Raw genomic sequence first — 25,415 nt, 5'->3', positions numbered from 1 at the left:
AGTTATATTAATATACATTTTACCTTTGTAAATACTGTGTATCTAAGCCTCTGCAGACTGCTCCTTATCTCAGTTATATTAATATACTTTTTACCTCTGTGATTACCCTGTATCTAAGCCTCTGCACACTGCCTCCTTATCTCAGTTATATTAATATACATTTTACCTTTGTAAATACTGTGTATCTAACCCTCTACAGACTGACCCTTATCTCAGTTATATTAATATACTTTTTACCTCTGTGATTACCCTGTATCTAAGCCTCTGCAGACTGCTCCTTATCTCAGTTATATTAATATACTTTTTACCTCTGTGATTACCTTGTATCTAAGCCTCTGCAGACTGCTCCTTATCTCAGTTATATTAATATACTTTTTACCTCTGTGAATACCCTGTATCTAAGCCTCTGCAGACTGCTCCTTATCTCAGTTATATTAATATACTTTTTACCTCTGTGATTACCCTGTATATAAGCCTCTGCAGACTGCCCCTTATCTCAGTTATATTAATATACTTTTTACCTCTGTGATTACCCTGTATCTAAGCCTCTGCAGACTGCCCCTTATCTCAGTTATGTTAGTATACTTTTAACCTCTGTGATTACCTTGTATCTAAGCCTCTGCAGACTGCTCCTTATCTCAGTTATATTAATACACTTTTTACCACTGTGATTAGCCTGTATCTAAACCTCTGCAGACTGCCCTTTATCTCAGTTATATTAATATACTTTTTACCTCTGTGATTACCTTGTATCTAACCCTCTGCAGACTGCCCCTTATCTCAGTTATGTTAATATACTTTTCTACCTCTGTGATTACCCTGTATCTAAGCCTCTGCAGACTGCCCCTTATCTTAGTTATATTAATATACTTTTTACCTCTGTAAATACCGTGTATCTAACCCTCTGCAGACTGCCCCTTATCTCAGTTATATTAATATACTTTTTACCTCTGTAAATACCGTGTATCTAAGCCTCTGCAGACTGCTCCTTATCTCAGTTATATTAATATACTTTTTACCTCTGTGATTACCCTTTATCTAAGCCTCTGCAGACTGCGCCTTATCTCAGTTATAATAATACACTTTTTACCTCTGTGATTACCCTGTATCTAAGCCTCTGTAAACTGCTCCTTATCTCAGTTATATTAATATACTTTTTACCTCCGTGATTACCCTGTATCTAAGCCTCTGCACACTGCCTCCTTATCTCAGTTATATTAATATACTTTTTACTTCTATGATTACCCTGTATCTAAACCTCGGCAGACTGCTCCTTATCTCAGTTATATTAATACACTTTTTACCTCTGTGATTACCCTGTATCTAAGCCTCTGTAAACTGCTCCTTATCTCAGTTATATTAATATACTTTTTACCTCTGTGATTACCCTGTATCTAAGCCTCTGCAGACTGCTCCTTATCTCAGTTATATTAATATACTTTTTACCTCTGTGATTACCCTGTATCTAAGCCTCTGCAGACTGCTCCTTATCTCAGTTATATTAATATACTTTTTACCTCTGTGATTACCTTGTATCTAAGCCTCAGCAGACTGCTCCTTATCTCAGTTATATTAATATACTTTTTACCTCTGTGATTACCCTGTATCTAAGCCTCTGCACACTGCTCCTTATCTCAGTTATATTAATATACTTTTTACCTCTGTGATTACCCTGTATCTAAGCCTCTGCAGACTGCTCCTTATCTCAGTTATATTAATATACTTTTTACCTCTGTGATTACCTTGTATCTAACCCTCTACAGACTGCTCCTTATCTCAGTTATATTAATACACTTTTTACCTCTGTGATTATCCTGTATCTAAACCTCTACAGACTGCTCCTTATCTCAGTTATATTAATATACTTTTTACCTCTGTGATTATCCTGTATCTAAACCTCTACAGACTGCTCCTTATCTCAGTTATATTAATATACTTCTTACCTCTGTGATTACCCTGTATCTAAACCTCTGCAAACTGCCCCTTATCTCAGTTATATTAATATACTTCTTACCTCTGTGATTACCCTGTATCTAAACCTCTGCAGACTGCTCCTTATCTCAGTTATATTAATATACTTTTTTACCTCTGTGATTACCTTGTATCTAACCCTCTGCACACTGCTCCTTATCTCAGTTATATTAATACACTTTTTACCTCTGTGATTACCCTGTATCTAAGCCTCTGCAGACTGCCCCTTATCTCAGTTATATTAATACACTTTTTACCTCTGTGATTACCTTGTATCTAAGCCTCTGCAGACTGCTCCTTATCTCAGTTATATTAATATACTTTTTACCTCTGTGATTACCTTGTATCTAAGCCTCTGCAGACTGCCCCCTTATCTCAGTTATATTAATACACTTTTTACCTCTGTGATTACCCTGTATCTAAGCCTCTGCAGACTGCCCCCTTATCTCAGTTATATTAATATACTTTTTACCTCTGTGATTACCTTGTATCTAAACCTCTGCAGACTGCTCCTTCTCTCAGTTATATTAATATACTTTTTACCTCTGTGATTACCCTGTATCTAAGCCTCTGCAGACTGCCCCCTTATCTCAGTTATATTAATATACTTTTTACCTCTGTGATTACCTTGTATCTAAACCTCTGCAGACTGCTCCTTCTCTCAGTTATATTAATATACTTTTTACCTCTGTGATTACCCTGTATCTAAGCCTCTGCAGACTGCTCCTTCTCTCAGTTATATTAATATACTTTTTACCTCTGTGATTACCCTGTACCTAAGCCTCTGCAGACTGCTCCTTATCTCAGTTATATTAATATACTTTTTACCTCTGTGATTACCTTGTATCTAAGCCTCTGCAGACTGCTCCTTATCTTGTTATATTAATATACTTTTTACCTCTGTGATTACCTTGTATCTAAGCCTCTGCATACTGCTCCTTATCTCAGTTATATTAATATACTTTTTACCTCTGTGATTACCTTGTATCTAAGCCTCTGCAGACTGCCCCTTATCTCAGTTATATTAATACATGTTTTACCTCTGTGATTACCCTGTATCTAAGCCTCTGCAGACTGCTCCTTATCTCAGTTATATTAATATACTTTTTACCTCTGTGATTACCCTGTATCTAAGCCTCTGCAGACTGCCCCCTTATCTCAGTTATATTAATATACTTTTTACTTCTGTGATTACCTTGTATCTAAGCCTCTACAGACTGCTCCTTATCTCAGTTATATTAATATACCTTTTACCTCTGTGATTACCCTGAATCTAAACCTCTGCAGACTGCCCCTTATCTCAGTTATATTAATATACTTTTTACCTCTGTGATTACCCTGAATCTAAACCTCTGCAGACTGCTCCTTATCTCAGTTATATTAATATACTTCTTACCTCTGTAATTACCCTGTATCTAAACCTCTGCAGACTGCCCCTTATCTCAGTTATATTAATATACTTTTTACCTCTGTGATTACCCTGTATCTAAACCTCTGCAGACTGCTCCTTATCTCAGTTATAGTAATATACTTCTTACCTCTGTGATTACCCTGTATCTAAACCTCTGCAGACTGCCCCTTATCTCAGTTATATTAATATACTTCTTACCTCTGTGATTACCCTGTATCTAAACCTCTGCAGACTGCTCCTTATCTCAGTTATATTAATATACTTCTTACTTATGTGATTATCCTGTACCTAAGCCTCTGCAGACTGCCCCTTATCTCAGTTATATTAATACACGTTTTACCTCTGTGATTACCTTGTATCTAAGCCTCTGCAGACTGCTTCTTATCTCAGTTATATTAATACACTTTTTACCTCTGTGATTACCTTGTATCTAAGCCTCTGCAGACTGCCCCGTATCTCAGTTATATTAATATACTTTTTACCTCTGTGATTACCCTGAATCTAAACCTCTGCAGACTGCTCCTTATCTCAGTTATATTAATATACTTTTTACCTATGTGATTACCCTGTATCTAAGCCTCTGCAGACTGCTCCTTATCTCAGTTATATTAATATACTTTTTACCTCTGTGATTACCTTGTTTCTAAGCCTCTGCAGACTGCCCCCTTATCTCAGTTATATTAATACACTTTTTACCTCTGTGATTACCCTGTATCTAAGCCTCTGCAGACTGCCCCCTTATCTCAGTTATATTAATATACTTTTTACCTCTGTGATTACCTTGTATCTAAACCTCTGCAGACTGCTCCTTATCTCAGTTATATTAATATACTTCTTACCTCTGTGATTACCCTGTATCTAAACCTCTGCAGACTGCCCCTTATCTCAGTTATATTAATATACTTCTTACCTCTGTGATTACCCTGTATCTAAACCTCTGCAGACTGCTCCTTATCTCAGTTATATTAATATACTTTTTACCTCTGTGATTATACTGTATCTAAGCCTCTGCAGACTGCCCCTTATCTCAGTTATATTAATATACTTTTTACCTCTGTGATTACCCTGTATTTAAACCTCTGCAGACTGCCCCTTATCTCAGTTATATTCATATACTTTTTACCTCTGTGATTACCCTGTATCTAAGCCTCTGCAGACTGCCCCTTATCTCAGTTATATTAATATACTTTTTACCTCTGTGATTACCCTGTATCTAAACCTCTGCAGACTGCCCCTTATCTCAGTTATATTAATATACTTTTTACCTCTGTGATTACCCTGTATCTAAACCTCTGCAGACTGCTCCTTATCTCAGTTATATTAATATACTTTTTACCTCTGTGATTACCCTATATCTAAACCTCTGCAGACTGCTCCTTATCTCAGTTATATTAATATACTTTTTACCTCTGTGATTACCTTGTATCTAAGCCTCTGCAGACTGCTCCTTATCTCAGTTATATTAATATACTTTTTACCTCTGTGATTACCTTGTATCTAAGCCTCTGCAGACTGCTCCTTATCTCAGTTATATTAATATACATTTTACCTTTGTAAATACTGTGTATCTAAGCCTCTGCAGACTGCTCCTTATCTCAGTTATATTAATATACTTTTTACCTCTGTGATTACCTTGTATCTAAGCCTCTGCAGACTGCTCCTTATCTCAGTTATATTAATATACATTTTACCTTTGTAAATACTGTGTATCTAAGCCTCTGCAGACTGCTCCTTATCTCAGTTATATTAATATACTTTTTACCTCTGTGATTACCTTGTATCTAACCCTCTACAGACTGCTCCTTATCTCAGTTATATTAATATATGTTTTACCTCTGTGATTACCTTGTATCTAAGCCTCTGCAGACTGCCCCTTATCTCAGTTATATTAATATACTTTTTACCTCTGTGATTACCCTGTATCTAAGCCTCTGCAGACTGCTCCTTATCTCAGTTATATTAATATACTTTTACCTCTGTGATTACCTTGTATCTAAGCCTCTGCAGACTGCCCCTTATCTCAGTTATATTAATATACTTTTTACCTCTGTGATTACCCTGTATCTAAGCCTCTGCAGACTGCTCCTTATCTCAGTTATATTAATATACTTTTTACCTCTGTGATTACCTTGTATCTAAGCCTCTGCAGACTGCTCCTTATCTCAGTTATATTAATATACTTTTTACCTCTGTGAATACCCTGTATCTAAGCCTCTGCAGACTGCTCCTTATCTCAGTTATATTAATATACTTTTTACCTCTGTGATTACCCTGTATATAAGCCTCTGCAGACTGCCCCTTATCTCAGTTATATTAATATACTTTTTACCTCTGTGATTACCCTGTATCTAAGCCTCTGCAGACTGCCCCTTATCTCAGTTATGTTAGTATACTTTTAACCTCTGTGATTACCTTGTATCTAAGCCTCTGCAGACTGCTCCTTATCTCAGTTATATTAATACACTTTTTACCACTGTGATTAGCCTGTATCTAAACCTCTGCAGACTGCCCTTTATCTCAGTTATATTAATATACTTTTTACCTCTGTGATTACCTTGTATCTAACCCTCTGCAGACTGCCCCTTATCTCAGTTATGTTAATATACTTTTCTACCTCTGTGATTACCCTGTATCTAAGCCTCTGCAGACTGCCCCTTATCTCAGTTATATTAATATACTTTTTACCTCTGTAAATACCGTGTATCTAACCCTCTGCAGACTGCCCCTTATCTCAGTTATATTAATATACTTTTTACCTCTGTAAATACCGTGTATCTAAGCCTCTGCAGACTGCTCCTTATCTCAGTTATATTAATATACTTTTTACCTCTGTGATTACCCTTTATCTAAGCCTCTGCAGACTGCGCCTTATCTCAGTTATAATAATACACTTTTTACCTCTGTGATTACCCTGTATCTAAGCCTCTGTAAACTGCTCCTTATCTCAGTTATATTAATATACTTTTTACCTCCGTGATTACCCTGTATCTAAGCCTCTGCACACTGCCTCCTTATCTCAGTTATATTAATATACTTTTTACTTCTGTGATTACCCTGTATCTAAACCTCGGCAGACTGCTCCTTATCTCAGTTATATTAATACACTTTTTACCTCTGTGATTACCCTGTATCTAAGCCTCTGTAAACTGCTCCTTATCTCAGTTATATTAATATACTTTTTACCTCTGTGATTACCCTGTATCTAAGCCTCTGCACACTGCTCCTTATCTCAGTTATATTAATATACTTTTTACCTCTGTGATTACCCTGTATCTAAGCCTCTGCAGACTGCTCCTTATCTCAGTTATATTAATACACTTTTTACCTCTGTGATTATCTTGTATCTAAGCCTCTGCACACTGCTCCTTATCTCAGTTATATTAATATACTTTTTACCTCTGTGATTACCCTGTATCTAAGCCTCTGCAGACTGCTCCTTATCTCAGTTATATTAATATACTTTTTACCTCTGTGATTACCTTGTATCTAACCCTCTACAGACTGCTCCTTATCTCAGTTATATTAATACACTTTTTACCTCTGTGATTATCCTGTATCTAAACCTCTACAGACTGCTCCTTATCTCAGTTATATTAATATACTTTTTACCTCTGTGATTACCCTGTATCTAAGCCTCTGTAAACTGCTCCTTATCTCAGTTATATTAATATACTTTTTACCTCTGTGATTACCCTGTATCTAAGCCTCTGCACACTGCTCCTTATCTCAGTTATATTAATATACTTTTTACCTCTGTGATTACCCTGTATCTAAGCCTCTGCAGACTGCTCCTTATCTCAGTTATATTAATATACTTTTTACCTCTGTGATTACCCTGTATCTAAGCCTCTGCAGACTGCTCCTTATCTCAGTTATATTAATATACTTTTTACCTCTGTGATTACCTTGTATCTAAGCCTCTGCAGACTGCTCCTTATCTCAGTTATATTAATATACTTTTTACCTATGTGATTACCCTGTATCTAAGCCTCTGCAGACTGCTCCTTATCTCAGTTATATTAATATACTTTTTACCTCTGTGATTACCTTGTATCTAAGCCTCTGCAGACTGTTCCTTATCTCAGTTATATTAATATACTTTTTACCTATGTGATTACCCTATATCTAAGCCTCTGCAGACTGCTCCTTATCTCAGTTATATTAATACACCTTTTACCTCTGTGATTACCCTGTATCTAAGCCTCTGCAGACTGCTCCTTATCTCAGTTATATTAATATACTTTTTACCTCTGTGATTATCTTGTATCTAAGCCTCTGCAGACTGCTCCTTATTTCAGTTATATTAATATACTTTTTACCTCTGTGATTACCCTGTATCTAAGCCTCTGCAGGCTGCTCCTTATCTCAGTTATATTAATATACATTTTACCTCTGTGATTACCCTGTATCTAAGCCTCTGCAGACTGCCCCTTATCTCAGTTATATTAATACACTTTTTACCTCTGTGATTACCCTGTATCTAAGCCTCTGCAGACTGCCCCTTATCTCAGTTATATTAATATACTTTTTACCTCTGTGATTACCCTGTATCTAAGCCTCTGCAGACTGTTCCTTATCTCAGTTATATTAATATACTTTTTACCTATGTGATTACCCTATATCTAAGCCTCTGCAGACTGCTCCTTATCTCAGTTATATTAATACACTTTTTACCTCTGTGATTACCCTGTATCTAAGCCTCTGCAGACTGCTCCTTATCTCAGTTATATTAATATACTTTTTACCTCTGTGATTATCTTGTATCTAAGCCTCTGCAGACTGCTCCTTATTTCAGTTATATTAATATACTTTTTACCTCTGTGATTACCCTGTATCTAAGCCTCTGCAGGCTGCTCCTTATCTCAGTTATATTAATATACATTTTACCTCTGTGATTACCCTGTATCTAAGCCTCTGCAGACTGCCCCTTATCTCAGTTATATTAATACACTTTTTACCTCTGTGATTACCCTGTATCTAAGCCTCTGCAGACTGCCCCTTATCTGTTATATTAATATACTTTTTACCTCTGTGATTACCCTGTATCTAAGCCTCTGCAGACTGCCCCTTATCTCAGTTATATTAATATACTTTTTACCTCTGTGATTACCCTGTATCTAAGCCTCTGCAGGCTGCTCCTTATCTGTTATATTAATATACTTTTTACCTCTGTGATTACCCTGTATCTAAGCCTCTGCAGACTGCCCCTTATCTCAGTTATATTAATATACTTTTTACCTCTGTGATTACCCTGTATCTAAGCCTCTGCAGACTGCTCCTTATCTCAGTTATATTAATATACTTTTTACCTCTGTGATTACCTTGTATCTAAGCCTCTGCAGACTGCCCCTTATCTCAGTTATATTAATATACTTTTTACCTCTGTGATTACCCTGTATCTAAGCCTCTGTAGACTGCCCCTTATCTCAGTTATATTAATATACTTTTTACCTTTGTGATTACCTTGTATCTAAGCCTCTGCAGACTGCCCCCTTATCTCAGTTATATTAATATACTTTTAACCTCTGTGATTACCCTGTATCTAAGCCTCTGCAGACTGCCCCTTATCTCAGTTATATTAATATACTTTTAACTTCTGTGATTACCCTGTATCTAACCCTCTGCAGACTGCCCCCTTATCTCAGTTATATTAATATACTTTTAACCTCTGTGATTACCTTGTATCTAAGCCTCCTCAGACTGCCCCTTATCTCATTTATATTAATATACTTTTTACCTCTGTGATTATCTTGAATCTAAGCTTCTGCAGACTGCTCCTTATCTCAGTTATATTAATATACTTTTTACCTCTGTGATTACCCTGTATCTAAACCTCTTCAGACTGCTCCTTATCTCAGTTATATTAATACACTTTTTACCTCTGTTATTACCCTGTATCTAAGCCTCTTCAGACTGCTCCTTATCTCAGTTATATTAATATACTTTTTACCTCTGTGATTACCTTGTATCTAAGCCTCTGCAGACTGCTCCTTATCTCAGTTATATTAATATACTTTTTACCTCTTTGATTACCCTGTATCTAAACCTCTTCAGACTGCTCCTTATCTCAGTTATATTAATACACTTTTTACCTCTGTTATTACCCTGTATCTAAGCCTCTTCAGACTGCTCCTTATCTCAGTTATATTAATATACTTTTTACCTCTGTGATTACCTTGTATCTAAGCCTCTGCAGACTGCTCCTTATCTCAGTTATATTAATATACTTTTTACCTCTTTGATTACCCTTTATCTAAGCCTCTGCAGACTGCGCCTTATCTCAGTTATAATAATATACTTTTTACCTCTGTGATTACCCTGTATCTAAGCCTTTGCAGACTGCTCCTTATCTCAGTTATATTAATATACTTTTTAACTCTGTGATTACCCTGTATCTAAGCCTCTGTAGACTGCTCCTTATCTCAGTTATATTAATATACTTTTTACCTCTGTGATTACCCTGTATCTAAACCTCTTCAGACTGCTCCTTATCTCAGTTATATTAATACACTTTTTACCTCTGTTATTACCCTGTATCTAAGCCTCTTCAGACTGCTCCTTATCTCAGTTATATTAATATACTTTTTACCTCTGTGATTACCTTGTATCTAAGCCTCTGCAGACTGCTCCTTATCTCAGTTATATTAATATACTTTTTACCTCTTTGATTACCCTTTATCTAAGCCTCTGCAGACTGCGCCTTATCTCAGTTATAATAATATACTTTTTACCTCTGTGATTACCCTGTATCTAAGCCTTTGCAGACTGCTCCTTATCTCAGTTATATTAATATACTTTTTAACTCTGTGATTACCCTGTATCTAAGCCTCTGTAGACTGCTCCTTATCTCAGTTATATTAATATACTTTTTACCTCTGTGATTACCTTGTATCTAACCCTCTACAGACTGACCCTTATCTCAGTTATATTAATATACTTTTTACCTCTGTGATTACCCTGTATCTAAGCCTCTGCAGACTGCTCCTTATCACAGTTATATTAATATACTTTTTACCTCTGTGATTACCCTGTATCTAAGCCTCTGCATACTGCCCCTTATCTCAGTTATATTAATATACTTTTTACCTCTGTGATTACCCTGTATCTAAGCCTCTGCAGACTGCTCCTTATCACAGTTATATTAATATACTTTTTACCTCTGTGATTACCTTGTATCTAAGCCTCTGCAGACTGCTCCTTATCTCAGTTATATTAATATACTTTTTACCTCTGTGATTATACTGTATCTAAGCCTCTGCAGACTGCTCCTTATCTCAGTTATATTAATATACTTTTTACCTCTGTGATTACCCTGTATCTAAGCCTCTGCAGACTGCCCCTTATCGCACTGCTTTTGACAGACTTGCATTTTAGCCAATCAGTGCTGACAGGAGTGAGCACAATGTTATCTATATGGCACCTATGAACTAGTGCTGTCTACCTGTGAAAAACTAGATTTCGCTCTCAACAAAGAATACTAAGAGTACAAAGCAAATTTGATGATGTCATTTTGAAAGACTGTTCCTTTAGGCATTACTGAGTATCTCCTGGTTTTGTGCATTTGAGAGACTGTTTAAGATTAAACAGCATTGCTCCGGGATAAACGTGCTTACTAATGTTTAGGGTTTAATACATGATACATAGATACTAAAGAGATCAGCATTAAACAGGCGGCAGCTGTGTGACACCAGTTCTGATATATTTCAGTACGTTCTGAGCTTGTTATTATAGTTTGTGATCAAGCGACTGTGCAGAGCTTTAGACATTTGCTGAGTGTACAATTCTCCTCTTGGTTCACACAACAGTGAGTATTTGAGGATTAGCATGCACTGCCCTGTAACAGCAAAGCAAATCCTATCTAACACCAGGTGCCCAGCAGTCTCATACACCTAAAAATAAAAGTACAACCAAACGGCACCTGTCTCTCTGGTACCCAACACTGTACCTCACCTGTCTCTCTGGTACACCAACACTGTGCCTCACCTGTCTCTCTGGTACCCAACACTGTACCTCGCCTGTCTCTCTGGTACCCAACACTGTGCCTCACCTGTCTCTCTGGTACCCAACACTGTACCTCGCCTGTCTCTCTGGTACCCAACACTGTACCTCGCCTGTCTCTCTGGTACCCAACACTGTACCTCACCTGTCTCTCTGGTACACCAACACTGTACCTCGCCTGTCTCTCCTGTGTACGCCAACACTGTACCTCACCTGTCTCTCTGGTACCCAACACTGTACCTCACCTGTCTCTCTGGTACACCAACACTGTGCCTCACCTGTCTCTCTGGTACCCAACACTGTACCTCGCCTGTCTCTCTGGTACCCAACACTGTACCTCACCTGTCTCTCTGGTACCCAACACTGTACCTCACCTGTCTCTCTGGTACACCAACACTGTGCCTCACCTGTCTCTCTGGTACACCAACACTGTACCTCGCCTGTCTCTCCTGTGTACGCCAACACTGTGCCTCACCTGTCTCTCTGGTACACCAACACTGTACCTCGCCTGTCTCTCCTGTGTACGCCAACACTGTACCTCACCTGTCTCTCTGGTACCCAACACTGTACCTCACCTGTCTCTCTGGTACACCAACACTGTGCCTCACCTGTCTCTCTGGTACACCAACACTGTACCTCGCCTGTCTCTCCTGTGTACGCCAACACTGTGCCTCACCTGTCTCTCTGGTACACCAACACTGTGCCTCACTTGTCTCTCTGGTACACCAACACTGTACCTCGCCTGTCTCTCTGGTACCCAACACTGTACCTCACCTGTCTCTCTGGTACACCAACACTGTACCTCACCTGTCTCTCCTGTGTACGCCAACACTGTACCTCACCTGTCTCTCTGGTACCCAACACTGTACCTCACCTGTCTCTCTGGTACACCAACACTGTACCTCACCTGTCTCTCTGGTACACCAACACTGTACCTCACCTGTCTCTCCTGTGTACGCCAACACTGTACCTCACCTGTCTCTCTGGTACCCAACACTGTACCTCACCTGTCTCTCTGGTACGCCAACACTGTGCCTCGCCTGTCTCTCTGGTATGCCAACACTGTACCTCACCTGTCTCTCTGGTACCCAACACTGTACCTCACCTGTCTCTCTGGTACCCAACACTGTACCTCACCTGTCTCTCTGGTACACCAACACTGTACCTCGCCTGTCTCTCCTGTGTATGCCAACACTGTACCTCACCTGTCTCTCTGGTACACCAACACTGTACCTCGCCTGTCTCTCCTGTGTACGCCAACACTGTGCCTCACTTGTCTCTCTGGTACACCAACACTGTACCTCGCCTGTCTCTCCTGTGTACGCCAATACTGTACCTCACTTGTCTCTCTGGTACGCCAACTAGGGTTGCCACCTGTCCCTTAAAATACAGAACACTTATAACTTGCACATGCTGCAGGGTGTGCAGGGAGGAATATGAATAGTGCTGTTCAGAAACACAGTACATGTTCCTCCCTGCACACCTTGCAGCATGTGTAACTCATAAGTGTCCAGGAAAACATGGCTGAGGTGGCAACCCTAACGCCAACACTGTACCTCGCCTGTCTCTCCTGTGTATGCCAACACTGTACCTCGCCTGTCTCTCCTGTGTACGCCAACACTGTACCTCGCCTGTCTCTCCTGTGTACGCCAACACTGTACCTCGCCTGTCTCTCCTGTGTACGCCAACACTGTACCTCGCCTGTCTCTCCTGTGTACGCCAACACTGTACCTCGCCTGTCTCTCATGTGTACGCCAACACTGTACCTCGCCTGTCTCTCATGTGTATGCCAACACTGTACCTCGCCTGTCTCTCATGTCTACACCAACACTGTACCTCGCCTGTCTCTCATGTGTACGCCAACACTGTACCTCGCCTGTCTTTTATGTGTACGCCAACACTGTACCTCGCCTGTCTCTCCTGTGTATGCCAACACTGTACCTCGCCTGTCTCTCATGTCTACACCAACACTGTACCTCGCCTGTCTCTCATGTGTACGCCAACACTGTACCTCGCCTGTCTTTTATGTGTACGCCAACACTGTACCTCGCCTGTCTCTCATGTGTACGCCAACACTGTACCTCGCCTGTTTCTCTATCTCTCTCTAATCTCTCTCTAATCTCTCATCTCTCCTTCATGTGTATCTGCTCTCATAATTCAGCTGGGCCATCAACCAGGGTGCAAAGTCAGTGTTTCAATAGCAATCTTCTTCAATCAAGGACTTGGATACAAAATTACTTATTTATTGTGGTAACGTTTCGGGGTTTGCAGATCCCTTCCTCAGACCAAACATAGTGCAACTTAAATGTACTAAGCCCCACCCATCAAACAATTACAAGATATTGCTCCAAAACTGTGTATCCATGGCAACACCATAGTTACCTGGTTACAAGCATACACATAAAGGACATTTAAAATACATACGGCTAGATTTAGAGTTTTGTCGGTAACGACCCGCGTAGCTAACGCTGGCTTTTTTCTGGCCGCACCTTTAAAATAACTCTGGTATTGAGAGTCCACAGAATGGATGCGTTAGGCTCCAAAAAAGGAGCGTAGAGCATATTTAACGCAACTTCAACTCTCGATACCAGAATTGCTTACGGACGCGGCCAGCCTCAAAAACGTGCTTGTGCACGATTCCCCCATAGGAAACAATGGGGCTGTTTGAGCTGAAAAAAAACCTAACACCTGCAAAAAAGCCGCGTTCAGCTCCTAACGCAGCCCCATTGTTGTCTATGGGGAAACACTTCCTACGTCTGCACCTAACACCCTAACATGTACCCCGAGTCTAAACACCCCTAACCTTACACTTATTAACCCCTAATCTGCCGCCCCCTGCATATTATTTTTAACCCCTAATCTGCCGCTCCGTAAACCGCCGCTACCTACATTATCCCTATGTACCCCTAATCTGCTGCCCCTAACACCGCCGACCCCTATATTATATTTATTAACCCCTAATCTGCCCCCCACAACGTTGCCTCCACCTAACTACACTTATTAACCCCTAATCTGCCGACCGGACCGCACCGCTATTATAATAAAGTTATTAACCCCTAATCCGCCTCACTCCCGCCTCAATAACCCTATAATAAATAGTATTAACCCCTAATCTGCCATCCCTAACATCGCCGACACCTAACTTCAATTATTAACCCCTAATCTGCCGACTGGAGCTCACCGCTATTCTAATAAATGTATTAACCCCTAAAGCTAAGTCTAACCCTAACACTAACACCCCCCTAAATTAAATATAATTTAAATCTAACGAAATTAATTAACTCTTATTAAATAAATTATTCCTATTTAAAGCTAAATACTTACCTGTAAAATAAATCCTAATATAGCTACAATATAAATTATAATTATATTATAGCTATTTTAGGATTTATATTTATTTTACAGGTAACTTTGTATTTATTTTAACCAGGTACAATAGCTATTAAATAGTTAAGAACTATTTAATAGCTAAAATAGTTAAAATAATTTCAAAATTACCTGTAAAATAAATCCTAACCTAAGTTACAATTAAACCTAACACTACACTATCAATAAATTAATTAAATAAAATACCTACAATTACCTACAATTAAACCTAACACTACACTATCAATAAATTAATTAAATACAATATCTACAAATAACTACAATGAAATAAACTAACTAAAGTACAAAAAATAAAAAAGAACTAAGTTACAAAAAATAAAAAAATATTCACAAACATAACAAAAATATTACAACAATTTTAAACTAATTACACCTACTCTAAGCCCCCTAATAAAATAACAAAGCCCCCCAAAATAAAAAAATGCCCTACCCTATTCTAAATTACAAAAGTTCAAAGCTCTTTTACCTTACCAGCCCTGAACAGGGCCCTTTGCGGGGCATGCCCCAAAGAATTCAGCTCTTTTGCCTGTAAAAAAAAACATACACTACCCCCCCCCAACATTACAACCCACCACCCACATACCCCTAATCTAACCCAAACCCCCCTTAAATAAACCTAACATTAAGCCCCTGAAGATCTTCCTACCTTATCTTCACCTCACCGGGTATCACCGATCGGTCCTGGCTCCAAAATCTTCATCTAAGCCCAAGCGGGGGCTAGACATCCATCATCCGACGGCTGAAGAAGTCCAGAAGAGGCTCCAAAGTCTTCATCCTATCCGGGAAGAAGAGTAGATCCGGACCGGCAACCATCATCTTCCAAGCGGCATCTTCTATCTTCATCCGATGAGGACCGGCTCCATCTTGAAGACCTCCACCGCGGACCCATCTTCTTCCGACGAATGACGGCTCCTTTAAGGGACGTCATCCAAGATGGCGTCCCTCGAATTCCGATTGGCTGATAGGATTCTATCAGCCAATCGGAATTAAGGTAGGAAAATTCTGATTGGCTGATGGAATCAGCCAATCAGAATCAAGTTCAATCCGATTGGCTGATTCAATCAGCCAATCAGATTGAGCTCGCATTCTATTGGCTGTTCCGATCAGCCAATAGAATGCGAGCTCAATCTGATTGGCTGATCGGATCAGCCAATCGGATTGAACTTGATTCTGATTGGCTGATTCCATCAGCCAATCAGAATTTTCCTACCTTAATTCCGATTGGCTGATAGAATCCTATCAGCCAATCGGAATTCGAGGGACGCCATCTTGGATGTCGTCATTTAAAGGAACCGTCATTCGGCGAGTAGGCGTCGGGAGAAGAGGATGTTCCACGTCGGATGGAAGATGATGGCTCCCGAAGAAAGAAGATTGATGATGCCGTTGATAGAAGACTTCATCCGGATCATGGACCTCTTCAGCTCCCGCTTGGATGAAGACTTCATCCGGATCATGGACCTCTTCACCTCCCGCTTGGATGATGACTTCAGCCGGATCATGGACCTCTTCATCCCCCCGCTTGGGCTTGGATCAGGACATAGGAGGAGCTCTTCTGGATCGATCGGTGAACCTGGTATGGTGAAGATAAGGTAGGAAGATCTTCAGGGACTTAGTGTTAGGTTTATTTAAGGGGGGTTTGGGTTAGATTAGGGTTATGTGGGTGGTGGGTTGTAATGTTGGGGGGGGGTTATTGTATGTTTTTTTTTGCAGGCAAAAGAGCTGAACTTCTTGGGGCATGCCCCGCAAAGGGCCCTGTTCAGGGCTGGTAAGGTAAAAGAGCTTTGAACTTTAGTAATTTAGAATAGGGTAGGGCATTTTTTTATTTTGGGGGGCTTTGTTATTTTATTAGGGGGCTTAGAGTAGGTGTAATTAGTTTAAAATTGTTGTAATATTTTTCTAATGTTTGTAAATATTTTTTTATTTTTTGTAACTTAGTTCTTTTTTATTTTTTGTACTTTAGTTAGTTTATTTAATTGTATTTATTTGTAGGAATTGTATTTAATTAATTTATTGATAGTGTAGTGTTAGGTTTAATTGTAACTTAGGTTAGGATTTATTTTACAGGTAAATTTGTAATTATTTTAACTATTTTAGCTATTAAATAGTTCTTAACTATTTAATAGCTATTGTACCTGGTTAAAATAAATACAAAGTTACCTGTAAAATAAATATTAATCCTAAAATAGCTATAATATAATTATAATTTATATTGTAGCTATATTAGGGTTTATTTTACAGGTAAGTATTTAGCTTTAAATAGGAATAATTTATTTAATAAGAGTTAATTAATTTCGTTAGATTAAAATTATATTTAACTTAGGGGGGTGTTAGTGTTAGACTTAGCTTTAGGGGTTAATACATTTATTAGAATAGCGGTGAGCTCCAGTCGGCAGATTAGGGGTTAATAATTGAAGTTAGGTGTCGGCGATGTTAGGGATGGCAGATTAGGGGTTAATACTATTTATTATAGGGTTATTGAGGCAGGAGTGAGGCGGATTAGGGGTTAATAACTTTATTATAGTAGCGGTGCGGTCCGCTCGGCAGATTAGGGGTTAATAAGTGTAGGCAGGTGGAGGCGACGTTGAGGGGGGCAGATTAGGGGTTAATAAATATAATATAGGGGTCGGCGGTGTTAGGGGCAGCAGATTAGGGGTACATAAGTATAACGTAGGTGGCGGTCGGCAGATTAGGGGTTAAAAATTTTTAATCAAGTGGCGGCGATGTGGGGGGGGCTCGGTTTAGGGGTACATAGGTAGTTTATGGGTGTTAGTGTACTTTAGAGCACAGTAGTTAAGAGCTTTATAAACCGGCGTTAGCCCAGAAAGCTCTTAACTAATGACTTAGTCGTTAGATGTCTAACGCTCCGATCAGCCAATAGAATGCGAGCTCAATCTGATTGGCTGATTGGATCAGCCAATAGGATTGAACTTGATTCTGATTGGCTGATTCCATCAGCCAATCAGAATATTCCTACCTTAATTCCGATTGGCTGATAGAATACTATCAGCCAATCGGAATTCGAGGGACGCCATCTTGGATGACGTCCCTTAAAGGAACTGTCATTCGTCGGGAGACGCCGGAAGAAGAGGATGGATCCGTGTCGGCTGCTTCAAGATGGACCCGCTCCGCACCGGATGGAAGAAGATCGAAGATGCCGCTTGGAGAAGATGTTTGCCGGTCCGGATGTCCTCTTCTTGCCGGATAGGAGGAAGACTTTGGAGCCTCTTCTGGACCTCTTCAGCACCGGATGCCAGGACGGATCGGTGATACCTGGATGGTGAAGACAAGGTAGGAAGATCTTCAGGGGCTTAGTGTTAGGTTTATTTAAGGGGGGTTTGGGTTAGATTAGGGGTATGTGGGTAAAAAGAGCTGATTTTCTTGGGGCATGCCCCGCAAAGGGCCCTGTTCAGGGCTGGTAAGGTAAAAGAGCTTTTAACTCTATTAATTTAGAATAGGGTAGGGAATTTTTTTATTTTGGGGGTCTTTGTTATTTTATTAGGGGGCTTAGAGTAGGTGTAATTAGTTTAAAATTGTTGTAATATTTTTCTTATGTTTGTAAATATTTTTTTATTTTTTGTAACTTAGTTCTTTTTTATTTTTTGTACTTTAGTTAGTTTATGTAATTGTAGTTATTTGTAGCAATTGTATTTAATTTATTTATTGATAGTGTAGTGTTAGGTTAATTGTAGGTAATTGTAGGTATTTTATTTAATTAATTTATTGATAGGGTAGTGTTAGGTTTAATTATAACTTAGGTTAGGATTTATTTTACAGGTAATTTTGTTATTATTTTAACTAGGTAACTATTAAATAGTTCTTAACTATTTAATAGCTATTGTACCTGGTTAAAATAATTACCAAGTTGCCTGTAAAATAAATATTAATCCTAAAATAGCTACAATATAATTATAATTTATATTGTAGCTATATTAGGGTTTATTTTACAGGTAAGTATTTAGCTTTAAATAGGAATAATTTATTTAATAAGAGTTAATTAATTTCGTTAGATTTAAATTATATTTAAGTTAGGGGGGTGTTAGTGTTAGGGTTAGACTTAGCTTTAGGGGTTAATCCATTTATTATAGTAGCGATGAGCTCCGGTCGTCAGATTAGGGGTTAATAATTGAAGTTAGGTGTCGGCGATGTTAGGGAGGGCAGATTAGGGGTTAATACTATTTATGATAGGGTTAGTGAGGCGGATTAGGGGTTAATAACTTTATTATAGTAGCGCTCAGGTCCGCTCGGCAGATTAGGGGTTAATTATTGTAAGTAGCTGGCGGCGACGTTGTGGGGGGCAGGTTAGGGGTTAATAAATATAATATAGGGGTCGGCGGTGTTAGGGGCAGCAGATTAGGGGTACATAGGGATAATGTAAATTGCGCCGGTTCACGGAGCGGAAGATTAGGGGTTAATAATATAATGCAGGGGTCAGCGATAGCGGGGGCGGCAGATTACGGGTTAATAAGTGTAAGGTTAGGGGTGTTTAGACTCGGGGTACATGTTAGAGTGTTAGGTGCAGACGTAGGTAGTGTTTCCCCATAGGAAACAATGGGGCTGCGTTAGGAGCTGAACGCTGCTTTTTTGCAGGTGTTAGGTTTTTTTTCAGCTCAAACTGCCCCATTGTTTCCTATGGGAGAATCGTGCACGAGCACGTTTTTGAGGCTGGCCGCGTCCGTAAGCAACTCTGGTATCGAGAGTTGCATTTGCGGTAAAAATGCTCTACGCTCCTTTTTTGGAGCCTAACGCAGCATTTTTTTGAACTCTCGATACCAGAGTTAATTTTATGGTGCGGCCAGAAAAAAGCCTGCGTAGCGTTAACAGCCCATCTACCGCCAAACTCCAAATCTAGGCCTAAGTGTGTACATTTATCATTCAATTGTATTTTATAGCAGAGCAATCATCAAATCCATATTAGTTCATTCTTATGTTTACAATATACCTATGTTAAACCATTGGTCTCACAATCGGTTCACGGTTACAGTAAATATCAGGTGGCTATAGGTAAATATACGTAGATGTAAGATAAAAATGACCACTGTGCACTTATCAGAGAGTGGAATAAACATAAGGAGTAGAAATATGTCACGTAATGTGTGCAGCCTGTCAAAGTATAGCGCTGCGGAATCTGTTGGCGCTCTACAAATAACCGATAATAATAATAAAAATAATAAAGTATAGCGCATTATCAGAACAGCCCCGTATGCAATAAGCTGGGAAATCAGAAATATATCACATTGTAAATGTTTAAAAAAAGCTGTTTACATCACTGCATACCTGTTTAAGGCGCAATTCAGCAGTGTTACCCCGTATGCTGCTAAGCAACCTCCTGCAGCATACTAACAGAACAGGCGTTACAAATCCAACGTCTGCACATGGCTAATTAGCATAAAGCTCTGACGTAGGAATGTGATGCATCAGACTACGTTACCCTGTATGTTGCTAAGCAACCTCCAGCAGCATACTAACAGAACAGGCGCGGATGTTACAAACATGGCTAATTAGCATAAAGCTCTGACGTGTGTTCAGACACAGAGCGCTTAGGAATGTGATAATTAGCATAAAGCTCTGACGTAGGAATGTGATGCATCAGACTACGTTAGCCCAATCTGAGCCTACTCTGTTACATCAGCTACAGTGTTCACCAATCACAGCTAGGACAATTGCATATGTGTGAATCAAAACCGGCCGATAGCTGCTAATAGTAATATATGGGAAACTGCACAATATAATTCAAAACCATCCACAATACTTAGAATATTTGCATGTGCCCAACAATATATATCGAACAAGGATGTATCAGGGTATGTATGAACAGCTAGGGGAGATAGGTATTACCTCAGTGTGTTACACGTGGGAAATATGACAATGGTAGGACTGTAATCTAGACCTTATGTGTATCTAGATATGCAAGATGACAGCCTATCATTAAAACATATTAATCCATATGAAAGCTCTAACCAATAGCATGTGGCCACTGACAACCAGTATGTACGTGTCGTCCCAATTAATGAAACCATGTGTGACTGGATACATAATTTAGCATGTGATTATTATTAAGTATGTACATGTACATGAAGCTATAAACCAAAGGTACAGCCAAAATCTCCCCATTTAGGAAACAACAAGTCTATGTCATAAATATACCACAGTCAGGTATTAATATCATATATAGTTAGAGTTCATAATCCATGTGTCAACCCAGGATAAGGGGGTGAGATTAAACCTCATCAATGAAATCATTGGTCTATCCTTTGACAAGTGACAATCATGGTAATTGCCCAGACCCTGTGTCAGAGTGTAGATGTCTCTTACAGTCAGACCTCAAAGAGTTGTAATATTATTGTTAACAAGTGGCAATCAAGGTCTGAGATTAGTGTCATATCAGGCAACCTATTAGTAGGTATTAGAGTCAATTTAAATAGTCCATATGAAGTGTAAGCGATAGAAGATGTGCACACTGCACCAAGGTCAGCGGTTCAGATTTATCCTCTCCTGTGTGGTACCCTACTAAATAGTCATATTTGTTATGTCAGGTATTACATTGGACACCATCATATTGGGTTGAATCCAGAGCATGTTATATGTGCTTTAAACTGGCTCAGACCTAGTATGAGTCCCATTATGGCATGTAACTCACGCTGGTCCGAGATCCCAGATCATAATATAGCTTCAAGGTGACTCGCCCATCATCCAGTGTTCAAAGGAAACCATGCCAATCATTAGACATGTTAAGTCCCTGCGGGTGTAGGGTACCCAGTCGGTATATCCATCGGGATTCAAGTTGGAGAAGTGTTCTATCCTGATCCCCTCCCTGTTTAAGGGGGAGACATAATCAATCCGGATAAAACGTAGGTAAGATAGGGGGAGACATAATCAATCAGGATAAAACGTAGGTAAGATACCTTGTGCTTTGCGTGCAGGAAATGTCTTGCTACTGGTTGGTCGGAGACTCCTTTATCCAGTGCACTGCGTATTACAGATCTATGATTCGCCATCTGCAGGCAGGCATTGTCGATCGTCTCTACGGCATAATATTGACCACAGCAGCAACTGGGTAGATAAATCACATGACTCATAGTGCAGATGATAAAGTACTTTATAGTATATTTTTGAGTTGTGTGAGGATGTCGAAAGGTTTTGCAATGGATCATGCCGTTGCAGGTAGTACAGCCTGTACATCTAAAGCAGCCAGTCTTCTTCGTCTTGAGCCATTGTTGTTTTAGGTAACAGTGTTGTGGGTCAGTAAACATCAGTCTATCCCTCAGATTTCTTCCACGTTTATAACCCATGAGGTCCATCTGTCCAAAAGGTAGGGTCTTGTCTGACTCCAAGATCTCCCATCTGTTTCTGATGCTGTCAGCCAGTGACTTCTTTCCTTTATTGTACGTGGTAGTAAAAACTATCCTAGTCTTACTTTTATCCTTGGGTCGAGTCACCAGCACTCTGGGTTGTGATGTGATCTCCTGTATGACCTCGTTAATAAGTTTGCAATGGGGTACACTGAGCGCCTGCCTAAATAAGACCCTAGCTTTGGAAATTGACTCCTAGTAGTCAAGAAACAAGTAAGATATGGGTGGGGGTTGCCAAAGCGCCAACAAAAGGCTGGGTCTGAGCCAGTAATAGTTAAAATCACAATTAGCGTAAAAAGTGCATTTAATCATACAAATTTACAGATAATAAACAACTAACAAACATTAAAAGAAATAAAACAGCATAAAGAGTCCAATTTAAAAATACTAGCCTTGATCAGTGGCTAGTAAGAAAACACTAAAAGTGCCCGGTTTCCCAGTACACAATACTCCAAAAAATGTTGGAATAAGGTAAACACTTTGATTATGGTCTAGTAAAGGTGGGACATATCAATGTCCTAGGATATATCTATAAAGTATAGCAACCTGTGTGTGCAAATACTTAGAGGTTGAGTAAGTATAGCAACCTGTGTGTGCAATTACTTTGGAGTTGAGTAAGATAGAAGATTGGGTAAAGGTAAATGAATCTGCTAGTTACAGCAGCGTGTGTAAATTACAATGTGTGTCGTTTGAGATAGTATAGCAACCTGTGTGTGCAAATACTTAGAGGTTAAGTAAGATAGATGATTTGGGTACGGGTAAATTGAATCTGCTAGTTACAGCAGTGTGTGTAAATTGCAATGTGTGTCGTTTGAGATAATGTCCTCACAATATATCTAGCTTGTGTGTGGGTTAGACATAAACCTAGTATTGTACAAATTGTGGGTAAATGTTGTCCAATGATGTATTACTGGGTGATAATTCGTGAATGTGAAAACTAGTACGTGAAAAATAAAAGCTTAAATTTCAAATAATAATAATCAAATGAATTGTCAAAAATGGCGTGAAATATCAAAGCAAAATTCTAAAACATCCAAATAAACACTGTGAGCAACGCTGATAAACCTTGACAATATTCAAAATCAAATTCAAAATCAAAAAGTCAGAGTTCATAAATTCGAAGCAAACCAATAGAATCAAAAAACAGTGACCACTGTGAAAAAAAGAGAACGTGTAAGTGAACAGTCAATCCAACAAACAAAAGAGTAAACCTAAAACCCTCTGCTAATGTTAGCGTTCCTGCAATGATCCTGCAGCCAAAGCAGGAATGAGGTTAAAAACCGGAAGTCCTAGTCTTCTCCAGTTTCAACGGTACCTAAAAAAGTAAAAGACACAATAGTGCAGATAGTTTTCTTAATCATATAACAATTAAAATGGAACTCACCAGTCGACGTGTTTCGGTCTATGCTAGACCTTTATCAAGACTGGTATTATGTGCTTACAGATAGCCTTTTATACCTGTATGTGGAATGTGAACCGGAAGTAATTGTTTAATACTTCCGTTTTTTTTCGGCGAGTTTATTTACATTCGATAAAATGTTTACTTTTGATATAGGAGTGTTCTCCTTTAGTTATCAAAGTGATTCCAATTGACTTCATACTGGCTCATAATACAAATTATTGTGGCAAAATTCTTATAACTGAAATCGGAGTGTCCGTGTCTAGACCACTTCCGGATTCCTCAGTTCAACTACTTCCGGTCTAGTTTATTCAGATGGAGGGACATTGTGAAATATATTCAATACAAGTATACTACTCAGACCCCGCCTTTTTGTACTATTTGCTTGGCCTTTTATGAACATCTTCAAATTATCTGGGCTTACGGTTTCATTATTCCTAAAAAATCTCTAAGCTGGGGTGAATAGTATTACAGAGTATCTTTCGTAAAAGAGATTATATTCATATGTCAAACCATATTAGAGATTTATCTTTCCATAATATATTCTCTTTCAGTGGTATATTTTCATAAAAATGACATTCATATATCTGTTTTGTCATTACGATCTCAGTACGCCCAATTCCTTAACGTGTATCGGATACTTTCAGTGTGTAAAGAGAGGAGTATGCTTTCAGTGTGTAAGGATAGAAATATGTCCAATATTCTCACTGTTTTGCTTGTCCAATATCCTCACTGTATGTCCAGTATTATCCCAGTAAGTGCAATATCATACGTGTATTAATTCATATTAACGTAGAGACAGTATAATCCTATTTGTGCGTTTTTTATATTTGTTCAGACCATAGGAAAAAATGATCTCATCTTTAATAACCACTATGTTTTATAACCACTGTTAATCCTTTCATTAATGAGCATATATCTTAATCGTCTATACTTGTATAGCGAATGGAAGGGAGAGAGGTATGTAGCGGAGTCTTCTCCTTATTAGTTTAAATTCTTTTAATCAGGAGCTCGTGAGCATATAATTTAATAGCCCAACCGGTATAATGAATGAAAGGAGAGAAAGGGGTGTGTAGGGAGGTATTCTTCTTATTGGTTCAGAGTCTTTTATTCAAAGGCTAGGGGTGTGTAGGGAGATATTCTTCTTATTGGTTCAGAGTCTTTTATTCAGAGGCTAGTTTTGATTGGAGGCTAGTTTTAATTAGCACAGACAGGCAGGTTCGCTTAAGAGCTGTCTGGTCGTCTTTAAATAAATGTTTGAAAAATACATCTATATTTACAACCATATATATTGTTTTCATGTCTATTAGTACTCAGTCGTCAGCCGGTAATAGTTACATTCTTTTAAAAATTATATTTCTAGAATAGCTCAAAGGATGATTTCTAAGGATACATTCCTTTAAGGAATTTCTAAATACTACCATTAGACCGGTTGCTTTTGGATAGCTTATAAGGAGGTCGGGACTACTTGGTATTTACTTTCCTTATTGGTAAAACATAAGATTTTAAACTTGCTGATATATTCAGCCATTACTTAGATCAATATGTACATGCATAGAGATACTTGTTTGGATATTCAATAATCTTAGTCGGTAAATTAGAAAAGGTTTGAGATTTCTTCATATTGACTGTGTACAGACTATAATTGTATGCAGTCTTTAAATAGTCCCTAATAGATTAAAGCTGGCTACTTTAGTATATGATATCTATAGAGTACCATATGCCAGGCTAAGAAAGACCTTCCATATACTACCCCTGTACCATTTTAAACCCTCTGAATTTCTATTAGGAATACACAGAATACTCAATTCTTCTGTACTCTATAGATATCATATACTAAAGTAGCCAGCTTTAATCTATTAGGGACTATTTAAAGACTGCATACAATTTTATATATATA

General features: G+C 38.7%; 1 protein-coding gene across 1 annotated transcript in view; it reads left to right on the top strand.

The window, feature by feature from the left end:
- LOXL3 (lysyl oxidase like 3) overlaps window positions 1-25,415 on the top strand; it is a 427,846-nt gene that overhangs the window by 261,362 nt on the left and 141,069 nt on the right. The window lies entirely within an intron of this gene.

Source organism: Bombina bombina, chromosome 2, assembly GCF_027579735.1.
Source record: "Bombina bombina isolate aBomBom1 chromosome 2, aBomBom1.pri, whole genome shotgun sequence".
Classification (NCBI taxonomy): Eukaryota; Metazoa; Chordata; class Amphibia; order Anura; family Bombinatoridae; genus Bombina; species Bombina bombina.
Note: the sequence above shows the minus strand (reverse complement) of the source record. Positions and strands in the feature narration are given on the sequence as shown.